This window comes from Glycine max, chromosome 2 (assembly GCF_000004515.6).
Source record: "Glycine max cultivar Williams 82 chromosome 2, Glycine_max_v4.0, whole genome shotgun sequence".
Classification (NCBI taxonomy): domain Eukaryota; kingdom Viridiplantae; phylum Streptophyta; class Magnoliopsida; order Fabales; family Fabaceae; genus Glycine; species Glycine max.
Genome location: NC_016089.4, coordinates 3,765,431 through 3,782,524, shown reverse-complemented (window position 1 = coordinate 3,782,524; position 17,094 = coordinate 3,765,431). Strand labels below are relative to the sequence as shown.

At 30.6% G+C, this 17,094-nt stretch overlaps 1 pseudogene; it reads right to left on the bottom strand.

Annotated features, from left to right (window-relative positions):
• Positions 1–6,581: 6,581 nt before the first annotated feature.
• LOC100809993 (ATP-dependent 6-phosphofructokinase 5, chloroplastic-like) lies at positions 6,582–12,279 on the bottom strand (annotated as a pseudogene).
• Positions 12,280–17,094: the final 4,815 nt, after the last annotated feature.

The window sequence follows — 17,094 nt, the reverse complement described above, 5'->3', positions numbered from 1 at the left end:
GAGTGATGAATTACTGTTGGATCGATCATGTCCAAACTCGTCACATAATACTTCAAACCCAAACCCTACTAAGAGGAGCAAACCAGATGAACCTTCTAATGGAACCTCCAATTCATGAAATGTGAATTTTCTTCCTTCACCAAAGTTCATCTAGTTTGGTTGAATGGGGAGTTTGGTGTGGTCTTGGAATTCCTTGGAAACATTCTCAATGAGAGTTTGCTTCGGATGAATAAGATGGGAATTTAAGTGCTTTCATGCTAGAAGCATATGGACAGGATCAGGAAGGAGGTGTCGATAGTTAAGTTTTTGGTTTATAGTCAGATTATAGAAACAGCTACAAATACTTGGACGTGCGGTTGGTGTAGAAAACTTTGATGAAACAATGTTGTGGAAGCACAAACACAGCATGTCAAAGTATGAATGTAATATTTGGAGAGTAGAGCCATAATTGTTGTCCATGTGAATGTCCTAAGTGCTCATTTTAGAAGAAAATCAATATATAAAGCATTTTTTTTCATAAATAAACATCTCTTCCAATTTAAAGCAAAAGAAGTATCTGGTGCTTAGAAATAATCCAAAATTTAAAAAGGACTAACATGTCTCGATATATATTTGGATGGTTGAATTGATGTCATATGTGTATATCCAAGAAGCAAGAATTAACTTGTCCAACGTCAATGTTTTGTTGGGTCATTGTCAGTATTTGCGATGAAGATCTACACAGGAAACGAAAAATTCGTCTTTGCTGAATATTGAGATTGGAAACCTCTCTATCTCTATGAATTATGATGTTTGCCTACTCTAGCTTTTGTTTTTGAGTCATTGACCAGTCAACATTTTTAAGTATTTGGCTTCACAGCCGAACAACACTGAACAAAACAAAACCTCACATGTTTAGTGGGACACTACTGACAAAACAATACAAAAAGGATATAAGGGCATTTCCCTGGATTCGAGAAAATTTAGTTACTTTTATAATTTTTTGAGAAAATATAATAATGTTTTATAACGCTTTTATAATATTTCTTTTTCTTCTTATTTGTATGCAGAGTTGTATGAATACAATTTTTTTATTTTTTATATATTTACTTTTTATTTTAAATGTTTACTAGATAAACGTTTTCTTTTTTAATCTTAAAAGACATAATTTCTTTGCAATTTTTTATACGTCACAAATATACATTTGAAAGCCGTTAAACATGTAAGAGAAGCATGCAGTACGGTTTTAGTTTCTTTACAATCAGATTATATATCTCCTAAAAAAAAGAATCAGATAATATATAATGTTAAAATTAAGAACGTATTCTTTTTTTTTTATCAGCAATGTATGCTGTCCTTTATATTTTACTCATTCCGCAATTTTTTCTATGCAAACTCTTGTGATTTTCCAGAATAAAATAAATAAATATTTTTAAATTAATAAAATCTTGATATAATTATATCAATTTTTTCTCACAAAAAATCAGTCATCTATAAAAGTGGTAAAATAAACCGCAGCTTGATAGTATGATTAAAAAAAATATAATTTATGAACTCCACGATGCAAACTTTTAATCCAATTTTAATTTTCTGCAAGAATTTAATGATCCATAAATTTACTTGTTATTTTTTTATATTAGTTTTAATATTTAATTCAATAATTGAGATTACCCCGAATTTGTCACGTTTCTATAGTTATAATCCCTATAAAATATTCAAAATGAATTTTAGATGCACATTGTGTTATTAGACACTTAGCCAAAGAGAGATAAAATTAAAAAAGAAAATAATATAAGTATAATTAGAGCATTTCCCACTTGTTATTTAATGAGTTATTTATTTTTAGATATTGTTGTTTAATTTTTTTTATTATTGAAGATGATCTACACATTATATTAAATTACTTAAAATTAAGTTTCGGTTGCTTATATAAGCAACACTTGCTTATTGATAAAAAAAATATTTTCTTATCATTTAAGGATTATTTAAGGGGAATAACTTAAGAGTTGTTTAAAATTATACCATTAAAACAAAATATATATGAATTGTTTAACTATAATGTGATATTGGAGAGATCAATTAACATAAGGTAAACACCTTAAAATGAATTACTTAAATTATACTTATTAGAGATACTTTTAGTGATACAATGTAATATGAAGAAAGATAAAGAGTGTTGATGATTGATTAGGTGTTTGAAAATTTAGAATTTAAAAAATAACAACTTTAAAATATTATAGCCAAAGGAATTTTACTCGTCCCAATTGTCCATCTTTGAATTAAGTTTTTTTTGGAGGTGTGCCATATCAATAAAGGTTCTTTTCTTTTCTTGGAGATTTCTTTGGGGGAGGCTACCAACAAGATCAACTTTGAATAGAAGAGGAGTAGTTTTGCCTAGTTTGTCATGCACTTTATGGGACAATGAGTCGGAGGATATCACTAGTTTATTTTTAACGTGTGATTTTGCTCAAGTTTGGATGAGTGTATATTGATGGTTGGACTTTGCTATGGTGCACTCAAATCAAATACATGAACATTATGTTCAACAAGGTTTGTGTTTTAGAGGAAAACGTGTGAAGAAGACGAGATTCATTATATGACATGCGACGTGTTGGAATTTATGGATTTAACGGAATAACGTCCTTTTCAATGATGACAATCTTGATATTGCATGTATTCTGTTTCAAGTTCAACGATTATCATGGATTTGGTTTAGGTACAAAGGATTATGTTCGTCCAGAATATCTTTCACAAATTAGTGTTTTAATCTTATGGAGTGTTTTTTATTTTGATTGTGTTATGTTTTTGTTTGACTATTCTGATGGCATGTAATTCTTATTGTAATATTTTTTTATTCTATGATCACATTCGTGGTTATTTTATCTATTAATAATATTCATTTACTGTTAAAAAATAAAATTGCTTGATATTTAGAGTATATTTTAAATGTGGAAAAGAAGAAGAAAAGTAAATGGAGGGACGTAAAAGTCTATATAATGTGTACTGTCCACCGTTAAATTTCATTTTACTAGGAATGAAAGATTAAAAACCATATGCGGACCTTCATATTACATGTACTGACCAAAATTATAAGGAAAAGGAGAGGAAAGGTAGTGCTATGAAATAAAAAGACCACGTTATCTTTATTTTTTGTATTATTTTTATTTAAAATATTTATGCCAATTATATATATTATTTTAACTAAACAAGATTTTTTTTTTATCTTTCTTTCTTTTTATTTTCTTTTACCAAACAACTAAAATATCATTCTCTTTTCTCTCTTTTACTTTGTTCACTTTATTTTCTAAAACAAGCATACCAATTTAGAGCATCCCTAAGAGAGAATCAACTTTTGAGTTCTTAAATAACTTTTTGCAATGATAAAAAAAACTTTTTGCAAGTCCTAAATCGCCACATCAAAATTAAGAACTTTGTTAATTTTTTACTCAAACATTGAACTCATTGAGAACTGCTCCACATTTTACACTTAAACAGTCCATTCAATCTGAGGGTCTCATCTGTTCCTATAAAACTGATCCCACATCAATATTTGCTTAATGTTTTTTTTTTTTTACTGGAATATTTAGTTAATGCCAAGAACCCATTCTTACAAAAGAACGGTTCTTCCAATCTGGCGAACCCCTCTCACCGCTTCAATGGTGAACTTGAAAAAAGGTGAGTTGTAAGAATTGAGAAAGAACCCATTAAAGTTTCTCTTAATTAAGTTTCTTCAGACAAATTAAGAAAAATAATATGTAACTCAAGTAATGGAACTATTTTACGTTTTTATTAAAATATTCTTACTCTCTTTTTCAATTTTGAGAAAATAATGTTTATTTGATCAAAATTTTTAAAAAATTATATATATATATATATATATATATATATATATATATATATATATATATATATATATATATTATTAGAAACTTCAATGTTTTCTCGTTTGAAGATTATGCACTGACAATTTAAATAAGTACATAAACTTTTTTTTCTCTTTTTTAACGTTAAAACGTCAATTAATTTAAAATGGACAAAACATTATTTTAACACAGACTATTTAACAGAGCTGATCAAAAGAAAAAGCAACGAATTCACTTACATAATTTTTTTTCATAAAGGAAAGTTTAAATGAGTTGTCATTCATATTTTTCTTTTCAGTTAGATTTGAAAGTTTGCATATCCATCCATCCATGCATGATCTTCAAAGATTCAAAGAATTCAAAATAATCACAATTATTTTGTAAATCATTTATCAGGAAACATGGTAGATGTTACATTAGCCAAGTTGACATTAGAGATATAAGGTAAAACAAAACAAAATCAAAAACTTTAAACTGAACTGACCCTCTAAGGACTAACCATAAACAGTCGTCCTAAAGTTCTGTTTCACACTAAAACAAACTTAGCATAAATTGCAAAGCTGGATTTAAGAATTATTTAACAGGAGTACCAGTATTCAATTTTTATAATGCGTAAAAATTCTTTTGGGTTAATAGTCACGCACCACAAACGAAACTACTATGTGAATCAGTAAGTTAGAGAACACGCATGGACCTAAACCATTGTTTTTGTTCTTTGACTAAGATATCTTCACCAATACTATATCAAACTATATAGTTTCTTAAACATTGTTATTTTGAAAAAAAATTGTAAAAAAGATGGGGTTAGCAAAACTTGTAACGAGAATATATAATTCTCTTTAATCTCGATCTTTCGGTGTATATCAGTTTTCTGGTGTATCTTCTGTGTTTCAGTCACTCCATGCATGTGTATTTCTGTGCAGTGTTAGGTGGTGGGGACCCAAACTATGGTCAATGCCACTGCCACACTGATCAAGGTTGGTGGAAGTTTTAACTTCCAGAACTTTGAGTGAATGCAGTGACGAAGTTTTCGAGTGCCCTTTCTGTCTCTCACGTATAATGTATAGTCAAGCAATTCAAGCTCTTATTTACCTTCCGTTTCTTTTGTGTCTTCTAGTGGCCGTAGAAGATCAATAATTTTTTCACGATGCGAAACTAACTTTGGTGTTGGTACGTTGCTGACAAATGCAAAATTGTTTTCACTCTCAGGAGCAGGTATTGAATTCACAAAACAATGCAAGACTTAATATATATTAAAAAAAGTCTCTATTTTTAAGCACGGGAAAGGTGAATAGTATATATCTAAAACTGTTTAGTCTGTTTGGTCTAGATTACAAATATTTTTACCGAAAATAATTATGTTTGAGTTGGAAAAAATCATTATGACAGAAATTTTTTTCCCGAGTAGTTAACTTAATAGAATGACGTTCTAGTAAAATATATAAGGTTTTATAGTTATTGTTGTTTAATATCTGTGAATGAAGAAAGAGATGAGTAAAAGCTGAAAAGGGTTGCTCAGACACACATACATAAAAATAACTGAAGTTTTAGAATCTATTTATTTGAATGCCTTGTTTTAGATATGTTCACGGATGGTGGATCCCTGTTTGTTATCGCATGCAGGAATCTAGGATTAGTTAAAACTGCTTAATTATAAGATTGAGAGCTTTGACTTTTCAAAAGGCATAAAAGAAGGAACAATTTTCTGGCATATCTTCACGGGAGAGAAAAAAGGAAAATAAAGAAAAAGAAAAGATGAATAATGAACAACGTATAAAAAGATCACTATTCAGTACTCAGGTATAAAAAGACCTGGGTTTATTCCCCTTGCCAGAAAAGTACTTTTACTTAACTTCTTTCATTACATTTATGTTCCTAATACGAGGCAGTAACAGAGAGGTATATTCGCACACTTTTATCTTTGACTGAAACACGGTATTATTGATTACTGACTATAATATACTAGTACAAGATGTAGAAGGTGAAGATCCATATTCCGAGTCCATTGTTATTTACCAATTCTCAGAAGGAAATGTACTTTAAGGCCATACAAAAACATTAACTTTACCTAAGTTTTTAATACGGTTATAGGGAGGGGATGTATTTTTTTTTCCGGCTCCACACCAAGGGTATTTATCACCATTGACTATTAGATATTAATTCATGTAACACGGCTTAAATTAAAACATAATATCAACTTCGTCACACGTTCTCATTTTATTTCACATACCCATTGCTTCTTTCAGTCTTCCAACCAAAATGCAAAGAGATCAAGGTAAAAAGGTAACTAGCAAGTAAGCTCTAATTTGCATGATTGTTATCAAAGAAAGTTACTGTACTAAAGTCGTAATTCAAAAGAAATTGAAACACTATAGATAACAGAAACAGTGCTGGATTCAATTATTGGCATCTCTTGAAACACAAATTCAATAGACCTCCACTAGCTAGGAATGTTCTTGGAATACTCTATACTTACAACAAATGCCACAAAATCGATCAAAATCAAGAAAATAATGCTCTGTCATTCCTCTCAAATTTCATTTTGAAGGCAATTGGAGGACTATGAATTTGCCATGCTATACAAATTTGAATAAGGAGGCAATGTCATCCTCAGTATTATTTCCACTTACGATGTTGGGTATATTAACCAAAAATATTTTTTGAAGCTATCTTCCTATGATATACTCTATGGAAGCCTTAATTCCCAAGCCTCTTGAATGTATTAAAATGGGAAAATAATCAAATGAAATCGGGTTGGCCTGTTGAAGTTAAGCATCGATGCCACATTCGACTGTTAGGGTCCTGTTTACACTGGAATTTGGTAAACAACCGCTAGTCTAAGTTAATTGCTTGCGAGATCAACTAGTGAATCTCAGGAGCATGTCACTTGTGTATTTTGCGTTTAAATGTAAAGCTTTTGAATGTTCATCGTTGCAACAAACACTCACTGGTTCGAAATTTGCAGAAAGTAAAATTGTTTAACAGAAATCGAAATGCTGGAAATAACTAGGCAAGGAAAGGAAAATTCTTTGACAGAATCGAAAGGCTGGAAGTAAATTAACAAGGGAGGAAAATTGCAGAATGTAAAGGAGCAGTAAGTTCACTCGATCGAATGAACCATTTAAAAGACAGGAACTCTAAAGTGAAACGTAAATTGCATTGCATTCGAAATGTAAAGTTTACAGAAATTTAAAATGGTTCACAAACAAACATACATTCTCCTTGTGTACTCGTTTCTCTCTGCGCTGGATACTTTGAGTGTATAAGGATTCTGTAGAAATGATTTGCGACCTCGAAATCTAACTAAAAACTGCTATATATAGACATTCGAAAATAAACTGCCCTAACGGTCGAACATTATCCGAATGCCAAGTGTCCTGCCACGTACATCTTATATGCACATAACTGCTCCTTAGAACGGTTATCGGTCTTGCTCAAAGTCGAAGCTGATTTTGTGAAGTTTTGTCAGAAATTGTGCTAAGTCTAGAACTCCTGTTACCTCGACTTCGACTCGATCATACATCAGTTCGAATCACCCAATGATTCGAAAGCTCTCTTTCTTATCCTAGCCTTGTACTTCGCAAATACCTCCTTGAACCTGGGAATCCCTTTCAAAAGACTCTTCTCTCTTTTCGATTCGAACAGGTCCTGACCAGACTCTTGCTCTGTAATACGCTTCGAACCTCGAGACGACATCCAATGCATACTTAGAGCATATTTTAGCCCGTCGAAAATATGGGCTAACAGGTCCACCAACTTGGGATGAGATATCACTTCGGGGATGGGAAAGTAAGCATAGTGTGTGTTACAAGTGCTTACTGTGATGCCACTAAATCCAGCAAATGCACCATGAACCTGCAATACAAAAGCTATGAATCAATATCAAGTGACAAATATACAGTACTACACATGGATGTACTTTTGGAGATGTTGCATTGTATGCATTTTGTGCTTGAGAAATAGTTTTATTGTACTGCCTAGCTGGGTGAATTATAAACATAATCTAGAAGTGCCTAGTTGTATTGATAAGAAATTGAGAATAAAAGGCCGATAAACTGCCTTATGAGAACCAATAACAAAAAGTGAAATCATATATATGCAACAGGAAAATGATAGAGAAGGAGAGAGACTAACAGCATTTTGTCCAAGTACAGTGCATAAAATTTCATCAGCAGCATTTGCTCGACATGCACGGATCATGTATGTTGGATCGATATATTTCACGTCAGCATGAACACCGATTTCCTTGAAGTATTTTTCGTCTGAAATAAAGCAATTGTTGGCATGAAACATTGGTTTAAAATCATTTAAATAAAGACAGATATCTGCATTACAGAATATGCACCAGAAACCATACTCAGAGAGTCAAAAACACAATGCTCGGCATTGTACCTCAACAAATGCGGTTCAGTTTTAGCTTAAACAGAAATAAAAGTAGGAACGCAGCTCAATATCATAACCAAGTTCAGAACTGCTTCATGTCTCGTTCATTTCAAAAATCATCCATGCATTACCTTAGTTATTTTGCCCAAAGCATATTACTCGATCAGTACTTAAAAAAGGAAAAAAAAAAAACTTTATCTAACATTTTTATATTAACTCGAAAGATCCAAACTTTAATAAGATGTGTTTGTGAGCAAACTTTTTCCACTTGCCAAAATTATTATGCTTAGAAGAGCAAATAGCTGCTAGTGCTATTTTCCAAAAAATAACTTGTAAGTGGTAGTGGCGTATATAGAAGGAAACTGGAAGGATATTAAGTTGCCAGTGTTTCTTGGAGAACTAAAACCACCTTTGGTAAACAGCACGAGGCTTCTTCTCTAGGGTTTCACTTCTTAAAGTGGGAGAAGGGATTTGAAGTTTTGAATACAAAATGAATAGTTACAAAATCAACTTTCCTTCTCAATACATTTAGAGACCAAAACCACAAGTAAATTTGACACAGTTGCTAGACGATAGGCATAGACCAAAAATTTAAAATACCTTTTGGTTAAGTTTGGGGAGAAATTATAAATGAGCTATTCCACAAGCTTACATTTTCTTTCTTATATTTGATTTGAAATTTAATTCATGCAAAAACAAAATATATATATTTCATCAATTGATCACAAAATGATCCAACTGAATGTGATCAATTAATACAGAGATAAAGGATTGATAACCTCATTATGAATTGCATTTGCACCAGCATGTGTGTCATTTCCACCCAACACAAAGAGCATGTTGATCCCTCTTTCCTGAAATCCATAACATGCACGTCAAACAAATCACAGTAAATATTGTACCCAGTATAAAAAAAATAAAAACTTCTCCGCAAATACAACATTTATTTTATAGAAGGGATATATAGACCACCTTCAAATTGTCCACAATTTCACTGACTCCAGGTCCTCCACGTGAAACTCCCAATAGGCTTCTTCCACCTGAAAGATGAATATTCTGAACCACTTTCCTTGACAGCTGCAAATGAAATCCCAATATTGTAAACATTCATTAAAAGGAAGAAAAGTTCATCAGATTCAACTATAGATCTTAAATCAAATGATATTTCGACCAAAAATCAGCAAGGAGGGAAGCGTGAGATTACGGGAACCTCTGTCAGCTCTTCGTCTGAAAATCCACGATAACCAAAAGGAATACCCACAATTGTTACATCGTATATTTCGAGTGTGACTACAATCTGCAGCACATCCAATATTGAATCAAACATTGAGAAACAATTTAATGACCTTAAAAACTAGAAGCTGGTTTATAAAGAAAGCCAAACTAGGAATATCCTAAATAGTAAATAACTAGATATGAATGAAAGCAAGGAATATATTTCTGGTTTGTTTGACAATAATTTATGCACAAGAGTATTTCACTGCCCAGAGAATTTAATGAAAACATATTGCTGAGATGGTACAGTCAATGCAAGTTAAAATGTGACATTTCTCTAATAACTTTTGCTTCCTTAACTTTATTGCAAAGCTTTAATATTTAATCTAAAATTTGTCAAAGCCATATGAGAAACAATTTCATATCGAACTAAACTGTCAGATGACATCATTAAGACCAGGGCAGAGCCCCCACAAGTAACAATTGCAGCCTTTACTTCTTCTGGTTTAAAGTGATTGGTTAAGAAACATTTTTGTTGGAGGAGTTCTTAGTGCTACCTACTGAAAAAATACATCCTCTATCCATCACAAATTTCAAACCAACCTCCCAAATCCCATTAAAAAGTACACACCATTGTTTTTAATATAGAAACATTCCTATCTTTTAGAGTGGCATATGCATAACCAGTCACTATATTTCAGATTTGAATTGTGAAATCAAATACTTACCTTTGTTCCACCCAATTACAACCAGGATCAATGCACTTGGCGCCAGCAGATGTAGAGGATGAATAGTATATTGTCTGAGAGATCAAAGCAAACAGAAATTAACATTCAGAACTGTCAACACTTGTATAAGAAACTTAATAGAATAAGATCATCAACTAAAATCCAACACAAGCATTTCCCTTCTCTTCAATTGTGTTTACAAAAGACATTCCAATGCAAGAATTAGTTGAAATAGCAAAAACTGTTTCCTCTTACAAGACAATATTGGCCTAACTACGAGAGTAAACATATGATGTGTTGATGACAGAGAGACAGTATTTCAAGCAACTAACCAGGCAATACACTCAAACGCTTAAGTTGTCAATTCATATTAGTCAATTAGTATTAACAAGTGCCCACAAAGAGAACTAGTTTGATTCAAAATCAGTGAAGGCAACAATAAAAGTCCAAATATCATGGCTATAGAAAAAAATACAACACATTGACAACAAAGGAAACCAGAAATTGATGACACATATGGTTTCAAATTGTGGACTGCATCACCTGATGCAGCCGCACTATTATGATTGCAGCAGCACAAGCGGAAACCGCATCACACCGCAATGGCAATGTTTTTGAAAATCTCAGTAAAATTCTCAACGCAAAACAGCATGTGGAAACAGCCAACATGGGACTGCAATGTACTTCACAGTTCTCACACAATTAGATTTCATTCTTCCTCTTTCATTATTTGTAGATTTATAGGAAATTTTGAAGGGTTAGATATTTAGTAAAATGATAAAGAGCTAGCAACAAGGGAGAGGTGCAATTTGGGAGGGAGAATAAGAGATGTAGGATGTTTAAAGAGTCATGATCAATCATATTTGTTGCAATTATAAAATAAATTCACACTGCAATGGCCGCAATAAGCATCGCAACTGCCGCAATTGCAGTGGCGACATTCGCAATCGCAACCGCAATTTGAAACATGAATGCAACAAAGATTCACGGGAAACAGTATCAACGGTAATAACATCAATCAAACTAAATACCTTTTCATAATCAATTTAAATTCAAACAACGTGAAGGGTGAATGAGACACACACCTTAAGAAGCACTCTGTCATTGTCATTAATATATCCATACCAATCCTCGTCCAAAGGATAACCAGGAAAGTCACTAGTCCTAGGAGTTCTGTGACAGTCACGGACATGACCAAAAAAAGAAGAAAAACATTGCAGTTAAAACACATCAACCGAGAAAAAAAAACTCAAAAATATATATTGTTAGGTGCTTTTGTCGCGATTCTCCGGTTAGAATTGGAGTTTTACCTCGGTAATACCTTTAATGTAGCATAACTTTGTTACATGAATTATTAAAGTGAAACTCCAATTCCGATTAAAGTTTTATGCTAAAAACATCTAAGAACTACGTCCATTGTTTGTGTTGTCTTCCAATCAAAATTGGAGTTTTACCTCGATAATACTTTTAATGTTTGTTACATGAATTATTAAAGTGAAATTTCAATTCCGTTTAAAGATTTATACTATAAACATCTAGGTACTGTTTCTTATCTTCCAATAAGAATTAAAGTTTCACCTCGATAATTTGCTTAATAAATGTTTGCATTAAAGAATTATGCATATTATTGAAGAAAAACTCCAATTTTATTCGAAACCAATACAAATAACAGCAAAGGAACTTTATCTATGTTTTTTCAACATAAAAAAATAAATACAGTTTAATGTAGTCACAGACTAAAGTGCACACATTGTCTTAGAATTAGTCCATACGGACTTGGTTCGTTCCCGATACAGAACATTCAACACGAAGTAGAGACGAACCAACCTCATATTGGGAGAGAACGTAGAGGGCATGGAAACAGCATCAGGGAAGATATCAGTGACATGGGGGAGTCTGAAACGGTCTTCAGAGTCGTCCTTGAACTTGGTTTTCCAATCAGGATTGTTGTTGAACTTGGAAGCAGAGCTTTGGCTCTTAACCTTGGCAAAGACGCTAGAGCCTCTGGTAGGTTCCACCAATGCATTGAAACGAGAATTGGAGTTATTGAAACCGTAGGAGCAACGGGTAGAAGAAGTTGTTAAGCAATGAAGAGTGATCACCGGCGACATGGCACCCATAAAAAAACAGGGGTTTGTGGAGAGTGATCAATGAAATTCAATGCAGGAACAGAACCGGAGGGAACGAGGGGTTGCAATAGTTGTTGTTGTTTGTGGCATGCAGTCACGTTAATGAAATCACGTGAAACAAACGAGAGAGACAACCTTTGTAGAGCTAACAATGGCAATTTGGTTTTTTTTTTTTTTTACTACGGTGCTGGCCCCTGCTGTTGTGTTATGTAGAATCTTCAACCGAATGGAAAGTTTCTTACTTCCTTTTTCTTTAATTTTCAAGCTTTACTGCCTACCCCTTTTTTCATCCTTACCAAACAGGGTATTAAGAATTTATGATAATCATGTTTAAGTAAAAAACAGGTATTTTAATAAAAAAAGATAAATTTTTATTTTTATATAATTAAAATTTATAATAAATGAATACTTTTAAGTATGAGTTATATTATAATTAAAGTTTAAATAAATAAATATTTTTAATTTATAAATTATATTGTAAATTTATAATAAATAATTAATATTATGATAAAGGTTATCTATGATTATTGATAATTTTTTTAAAATATTGAAAGTCAACTAAGAAATAAAAATGAAAAGAAATAAGTGATTACTAAAATTAAGTATACAAATAAAAGATAAAAAGAAAGGACTATGGTTGAGAAAGAAAGTTTTGAATTTTTTTTTGTTTAAATATTTTTTTAGTAAAGATAATTATGTTCAAACTAGATAAAACTATTATAAGTAATAAAATTCTTCTTCTAATTTTTTTTAAGAATTTGTATTCAAAAGTAATAAACTATTTTGGCTATAATGCATCGAGTTTAATTTTCATTTATTTTTAGTGCAAAGATTTTAACGCATTTAACTAATTAATAAGTTAACCATCTTATCATTACATAATAAAATGTTAACAATATATTTAACAGATAATTTTTTTGAACTGTAAATATATTTTGATTAAATACGAGGTTTCCCAATGCTATTACAAAGTAATGGATGAAGTACATAAAAACAACTTCATCGTGAACCATTGAACACGTTGATTAATTTATGCAAAATTATTTTTTAAGTTTAACTAGTAATATTAACTGCTTTAAATAAGTAAAGAAATTTTGTTTGGACTTATAATAGTCCTATTCCACATAAGATGACCTCCTATAAAAAGATATTCGTATCTACCAAAAACAACTCCATTGTGATTATTTATATATTAGAGAAGGCAATTGTTAAATTGCAGGGAATAAAAGTAGGGGGGAAAATTAAGAAGAAATATATTTATTATATATTAAAAAATACAAGCATTCAATATTTGGAGATACTCAAAAACATTTAGAGTGCGTTTGGATGAAGAAATTTAAAATTCTGAGAGATTTTAAATTCTATGAATTTCAAATACTTCAATTGAAATTCTTTTATTTTCAAAATTTTGTGTTTGGATAAAAAAATTAAAATTATAAGGATGAAAAAAATGAATGAAAAAAAAGAAGATATGATTGGTATGTTCACACCTGATCCATATTTTAAGGAGCTTAGACTGAAAGAAGACAATAAAAAGAGAATTTCAATTTCTCACTTTTAGACGAAAATTGAAATTCCAAATTTTTAGTTGTTTAAAATTCTGTTTTAAAATTTCAAAATTTTAAATTCTTCATAAAAAGCATCCAAACAATGAATTTTAAATTACAGAAATTCAAATTCTCTGATAAATTATTTTTCTCAGTTAAAATTCTCTATCCAAACACATTTTTAATGAAATGTTTTTAGAACTTTGATTGATTCCGGTAAAATAGTACTCATTAGAAAGACGATTATGCGTAAAAAAAAGTCCCTACTTATCATCAACGGCCTTTGGAAAAATAAAAGAGAGTAGAACACTTATAGATAGCACTTTTCTCACGTAATTTACCTTATATTGCTAAATGTACACAAGACTTTTTCCAATTAGAGAATCTCATGATCAAATTCGCATCTTTATTGGATGTTTCCAAGCAGCTGATCCAACAAAACAGGTTTCAAATATTTATTAATTTGGTCATTATTTGAAGAGAGCAGCCACCCTTGGCCTCACCTACCAACTCAGCTCGAACAAATGCACAATTTAGAGAATGAGGGAGGGTGTGGGACTATCACTCTCAAATTAACATTTTCAATGTTTTATCTCTTCTTTTCTTTGGATATGCATTTTACCTACTATCCTTGTAACTTCTAAGGGGTGATTGGATATCCGTTAGAATGACATTGAATAGAAGAATCACACTTTCTAATGCATAAATAGATAACTAATGAGCGGTGCATTGACTTGAAAGTCTTCTCGGATAAATAGTTGAAATTCAAATACAATAAAATTTTCCTTTCTCAAGCATCTCAAGCTACAACCTTTTTATCTTTAATTGTGTACTTGATCTTCTTAACAGCTTAATCACTATCTATCAGCTTATCATTTGCTACCTTTATCTCTAAATTGAATTTCAATATTTTTTTTTAAAAAAAAATAGATTTATCAATAGTTTAAAATAAACTCATCTTACAATTTTTATTGTTCATTATAGATAGAAGATATAATTCAAAGATATTTATTTATTATAAATTTAATTAAAATAATTTTAAAATATTTATTTATCATAAAATTTTAATTATATAAAATATAAATATTTTAAATATATTATTATTTATAATTGTAATATAATTTATGTATTTAAAATTATTTATTTATTTATTATAAGTGTTAGTGATATAAAAAAAATATTTAAATCTAAAATACCAGTTTGACATAAATTAATTTGAGTTTGATATAAATTTTTATGTTTTACAAGTACCCATTTAAGTCAATATTTCTTTGCGATTTTTCAAATAATTATGATTTTTATTTGTATAATTTACACTATGGACATGTTTAAATTTTGGGTCATGTTAACTTTCAATATGATTGAAAATTTATTTTATTGTGGTTGTTAAATATATTTTTTATTATTGTATAAAAAATACTAAATTAATCTTAAAACATATAAATTTATGTCAAACTCAATTTAGTGATGGTGAGTATATCTTATCATATTTCACTCACTATCTTAAATATCGTTACTATAATCTATAGTGACGGGGTTGTGATGGTTGGTAAAGAAAATTATTAATTGTTACTAAAACCTATACGTACTAGTAGAAGATAAATTATATGTATATGTTAAAGTGTTTTTCTAATAGCCTTAAGTATCGTAACTAAAATCTATAGTTATGGATACAAGCTGTAAGTATAGTGACTTATAGACGACAAAATAAATGTTCATTGGAATAGGTTTATTGTGATATAACTATAGTTTTGTTTTATACTCACATTTTTTAGTTGTCATTAGATGACTTGTTCCTTATAGTGACTTCTCAGACTTTCTATGAAACTCACTATGGGTTGCCTTTAGAGTAAGAAACAAATGAAACAAAAGAGAGAATAGAGAAGGAAGGAACTCACCATCACTAAGGAAGTTACTATAGAACTCCAAAAGAAGGAAAGAGGTGCTCCTAGAACAGATGATTATGATTCTTCTTCGACCTCTTAAGAGTAGGGTGACTTAAGGAAGAAGAGAAGCCAAACATTATGTTTTTAAAATTCTCAGGGGTTTAGGAAAGGGTTTTACTTACTTGTGTGCCTATCTCTCACTCTTAGCTTTGCTAGACACACCCCTCCCTTCACTTATTTCAAAAGTCCAACTGTAAAGGCCCAAACCACAAGAAAGACAAACAAATTCCTCAGAGCACATAATTTCATATGCTATATTTTACCAAATTAATTATTTATAGTATAAATTAAATTTAATATGTTATATTTTAATTAAAATAATTAATCATTCAATTTGAAAAACAGCGCGTCACTGTATTCTTACTCACACAACATTATTTGTTTTATTATGTGTACATTAATTTTAAATTTATCAGGATGTGATTTTCAATTGTGTACATGCACACAATTTATTTGAAAAACATTATTGCTAGGTAATTTTAGCCAACTGTTTTCACATGGTAGAGTTTTAATTTATCAGGTGAAACGCTAGCGACAATCATTTTTTTTCCTTTCTTTTTCCTTAATTTGAAAGGGACATCGAACCAAATCTCAACCATTTGCATTACATGAATGTATTAAATATTTGAATTCACATCAAAGTTTCTGGTTTTTAAGATATACATATCTACATTCTTATGTTATAATTTAAGATACATAACAAATAAAAATAAAAATGAGTCTTATTCTCTTTACTTTTTTAGATATAATTTTTCTTTATTTTTTTCTTTTAAATTTGTATTTGACACACTATTATCAACTAGAGAAAATATAACATGTATTTAAAATATTTATTTATTATAAATTTTAATCGAATAACAACTTGCATGCACAAAATAGTAATTCGTGACAAATTAGTTTGCCAGGAATGGTAATAATGGAATTCGCAAGGAAGCCATGGATATTATTAGTTTATTACACTATTACACGGTGAATGGCATGGCTTAGGCTTGAATATAGGTTCCTTTTATAAACTAACCTTAAAAACCCGAGGGAAAGGTACACATCAAACATGTGGGTATTGCACCCTATCATTGATTATGCTTTAAGGGCAACCCAACCAGTGCCTTGTTTATTCCTTCCACGTAAAGCACAATTTGTCTCTCCTTATTGTTCATGCACACCCAAATCACATACTAAAACAGTTAGAGCTATTTGGCGCCTAAATTTGCATGAACAATGGGAAACACAGTATCTTACTGTCACATTTTCTCTAAGCATCTTAGTGTATGTCATATTCCTTACAAATTGTCACAGGCCCCATA